This window comes from Diceros bicornis, chromosome 11 (genome assembly GCF_020826845.1).
Source record: "Diceros bicornis minor isolate mBicDic1 chromosome 11, mDicBic1.mat.cur, whole genome shotgun sequence".
Taxonomy (NCBI): Eukaryota; Metazoa; Chordata; class Mammalia; order Perissodactyla; family Rhinocerotidae; genus Diceros; species Diceros bicornis.
This window is the reverse complement of record NC_080750.1, coordinates 14,859,121-14,863,964: the sequence shown is the minus strand read 5'-3', so window position 1 is coordinate 14,863,964 and position 4,844 is coordinate 14,859,121.

Below are 4,844 nucleotides of genomic sequence, written 5' to 3'. Positions count from 1 at the left end.
TACTACATATTGCAAAATTGATATCAGAACTGATTGTATTAGTCAACTCTGCTAGGTTATTCTGGGTTAACAACAACTCCCAAGTTTCAATGTCTTAAAACCCCAAATACTTATTTCATGCTCCTGTTAAACGCAGGCTGTAGGTTAACTGTGGCTCGGCTCACAGCTGAGGCTAGGCTATGGGGACAACATGGGGTCTGCTCCACATGTTTTCTCATTCTGGATCCAGGCTGGAGGAGAAGTTCCTGTGTGGAACATACCATTCTTACAGTAGAGAGGAAGAGCCAGAAATGCTGGGTTGAGCCACACGATTACATTTAAAGCCTCTGACCTTATTCTGTAGGCCAAAGTGTGGTCAAGACCAACATCAGTGAGGCAGGGCAATATATTCCACCATGGGGATAAAGAGTAGACTATGAATATTTGAGAACAATAATACAGTCTACCTCAACCCATGCTTTTTGTCACAAATATTCACTTCCCTTACTTCGGCAGATAAGCTATATTTAATTCCCTGTCCAAGGAAGACAACACAAAAGTCTTATCCCCTCACAGCCTTCAAGTCAAAGTCCACATATTGAGTCTGCATGTGGTTCCTTTTGATATAAAGACCCATGAACTAAAAAAATTACAGTCTGGGCCGGCCCCGTGGCTTAGTGGTTAAGTGCGAGCGCTCTGCTGCTGGCGGCCCGGGTTCGGATCCTGGGCGCGCACCGACACACCACTTCTCCGGCCATGCTGAGGCCGCGTCCCACGTACAGCAACTAGAAGGATGTGCAGCTATGACCTACAACTCTCTACTGGGGCTTTGGGGGAAAAAATAAATAAATAAAATTAAAAAAAATTACAATCTGCCCCCATCTCCCATGGTAGAATAGAAAGAGGACAATCACATCCATTTGGAAAGCAGAGGAATGAGAGGCACAGAGCAGTAACTGGCTCCATAGCAGTTCTGAAACCCTGCTGGGGAAAAGTGGTGCTATAGACTGAATGTTTGTGTCCCCCTAAAAATCATATGTTGAAGCCTCATCCCCAATATGATGGTCTTTGGAGATGGGGCTTTTGGGAGGTGATTAGGTCATGAAGGCAGAACCCTCATGAATGGGATTAATGCCTCTCTAGAAGGGGCCCTGGAGAGCTCTCTTGCCCCTTTCTCTACATGAGGATACAGTGAGAACATGTTCTCCAATGAACCAAGAAGCAGGCTTTCACCAGACACTGAATCTGCCAGAGCCTCGGTCTTAGACTTCCCAGCCTCCAGAACTGTGAGAAATAAATTTCTGTTTGTAAGTCACCCAGTCTGTGGTGTTTTTGTTATAACAGCCCCAAAAGACAAAGACAGGTGTCAAGGTTTATATCCCTTGATTAAGCCCCTGTTCTTCTCTCTGGGATTAGCTCCTCAGTCAAATGTTCTCCTTGGTATTGGCTCTGCCATTTGGGAGATCCTTGCTTCTCCCTTGTGTCCATATGTGAAGAAGGCTTTGGAGAATATGCTCTCTATTCGAGCTAAGCAGCTTTCTCAACCTTCTCTTTAAATCGAGGTTGATTGGCACTTTTTGCAATAATACACTCAAAAATTTTGAGATCTGGTGCTTTGGGTACTTTGATTTTTGATAACTGAATTAAAATCTTTAAAAGTTTTGGGTTCATTGATTTTTTTTAATTTCATCTTGAATTTTGGTCACATATTTTTCTAGAAAATTAATCACTTTATGTAAGTTTTCAGTGTATTGGCATAAAGATGTTCATAGTTTTATCTTACGTTTAAAAAATTTCTACTCTATGTATTTAATTTTTTTTCCCCTGATAATTTATATTTGTTATTTTCTTGCTTGCGCTGTCTCTCTCTCTCTCTCTCTTTTTTGGTTGGCTTTGCCAGAGGTTTTACTATGCTATTAATGTTTCCAAAGAAGTATCTTTGGGTTTGGTTTAGCCTCTCTATTGTATATTTGTTTTCTATTTTATTAATACTTATTCTTTATTTTTAGTTCCATTACTTTGACTTTACTCTTTTACACTTTTTCTGAACTTCTGAGTTGATCACTTAGCTCATTAATTTTATATCTCTTCTTTCATAATAATGCAATTATGACTATATATTTCCCTGAAAATAACAATTTATTATTGCATTACACAAGTTTTGTTATATACTGCGAATTTCTTTTTTGACATTCAATTCTAAATATTTTGTAATTTTCAGTAGGTTTCATTAATGAACCTAGGCTCTGTTCAGAAGTTTATTTAGTTTCCAAATAATAACTATTTGGTGTTATTTATTTCTTTATAATTTTACTGAATTGTTTAGTCAGAGAATGTGTTCTGCATGATAGTGAACCTTTGGTATTGATGTGCTTTGTGGCCTTGCCTATAGTAAATTTTAATAAATAAAAAAGTTTTGGTTCACGATAGTGACATCAAAGGATATTGAACTCATCTCCTTCCATGGACATACTGAATCTACAGCTACATATGGAACAATTCCCTCTGAAAGATTTCCAAAAGCTTGCTGAGTGACTCCTACAGATTGGGTGAATGAGAAAAATCCCACATTGAAATGAGTAGGAGCAGTTAAGACACAATTTCACCATAAACCCCACCCTGGCACAGCAACCCACAATCAGGAGGGAACTTGCAACTCCTACCTTCTCTTGAGGAGCAAAGGGTTTGCACCCTACATCTGGCACCCCAACTTTTAAGAACTGCACCTAATAATGGGCCTCCAAAACATATAGATTTGAAAGCCAATGGAGCTTGCATCCACAAGACCCACAAGGATATAGAGAACCGAGAAACAGGTCTTGAAGGGCTCACACCGACTCACTGTGGCTACACTCCCCAGGGCATAGCACAGAGGCACAACTGAAATGTGCCAAGTCTTTCTGTAAAAGAGGCCTATTTACTATTCTTAAAGCTTCAGCCTGAGGAGCAGGCTTCTCATTTAACACACATCCAGAGGCCTACTGAAATACTTTCCAGAGACTAAGAAGGCTGGTGTGCGCCATCTTTGTGCTCTTTCTCTCCTTGCTCCAGTCTGCTAGTATCTCTCAGAAAGGAGCTTGTGTACATGCCTGGTGCCCCAGTCTTTGCAGCTGCTGCCCAGGAGATGCTCCTTGATTGCTGCTTACACAATCACAAAGGTTTGAGAGACAATCAAGATCTAGGGAAGGGTTGCACAATAAGATTCATCTCTTACACAAGGCCACTCCCTCAAGACTGGGAGGGGTGGCTGGTTTATCTTAAGCATAGAAACCAACACAGAGAGTCAGTGAAAATGAAGAAACAAAGGAATATATTCCATATGTAAGTAAAGATAAAACCTCCGAACAAGACCTCAAAGAAATGAAGATAAGTGATAAAGAGCTCAAAATAATGGTCATAAAGATGTTCACGAAGGTCAGGAGAACAATGCATGAACAAAGTGAGAATTTCAACAAAGAGATAGAAAATATAAGAAAGTATCAAACAGAAAACACAGAGCTGAATAATACAATAACTGAACTGAAAAATACAATAGAGGGTTCAACAACAGACTAAATGAAGTGGAAGAAAGGATCAGCAAACTTAAAGACAGAACACTGGAATTGATCCAATCAGAGCAGCCAAAAAAAGAAAAAAAAAAGAATGAAAAATAAGGAACTTATGGGACAACATCAAGCAGACCAATATCCACATTATAAGGATCCCAAAAAAAGAGAGAAAGGGGCAGAAAAGTTATTTGAAGATAATGGCTGAAGACTTCTCTAACTTGGGGAAGAAACAGACGTCCAGATCCTGAATGCTCAGAGAGTTCTTACTATGATGAACCCAAAGAGACTCACTCTGAGACACATTGTACAGTTGGCCCTCTGTATCCTCGTGTTCCATATCTGTAGATTCAGTCAATTTCAAAACGTGTACTATATTTACAAATCACAGCTGATTGAATCTGCAGATGCAGAACCCTCTAATACAAAGGGCTAAGGGACTCGAGCATCTGTGGATTTTGGTATCTTTGAGGGGCTCCTGGAGCCAATCCCTCACAGATTCTGAGAGATGGCTATAATTAAATAGTCAAATGTTAAAGACAAGGAAAGAATATTAACCAGCAAGAGAAAAACAACTTGTTATGTACAAGGGAACTCCCATAAGACTATCACCAGATTTTTCAGCAGAAACTTTGCACGCCAGAAGGGAGAGGCATAATATATTCAAAGTGCTGAAAGAAAAAAAAAATGCCAACTAAGAATTAATTACATGGCAAAGTTGTCCTTCATAATTGAAGAAGAGATAAGAGTTTTCTAGACAAGCAAAAAATGAAGGAATTCATCAGGACTAGACCAGCCTTACAAAAAATGTTAACAGAACTTCTTTAAGCTGAAAGGACAGGGCACCAATTAGTAAAAGGAAAACATATGAAAGTATAAATCTCACTGGTAAAGGTAAATATATCATAAAATTCAGAATAATCTAATGTTGTAAAGGTGGTGGGTTAATCACTTTTAAGTGTAGCATGAAGGCTAAAAGACAAAAGTAGTGAAAATAACTAACTACAATGGAGCCATGCCTTGGAGATATTGCAGGTTCGGTTCCCAACCACCACAATGAAATGAATATTGCGATAAAGTGAGTCTCATGATTTCTTTGGTTTCCCAGTACATATAAAAATTATGTTTACACTACACTGTAGTCTATTGTGTGCAATAGCATTATATCTAAAATACAATGTACATTCCTTACTTAAAAAGTTATTGCTAAAAAACAATAACCATCATCTGAGCCTTCAGCAAGTTGTAATCTATTTGCTGGTGGAGCGTCTTATAAGAAACGCTTACAATATCTGCAAAGCACAATAACGTGAAGTGCAA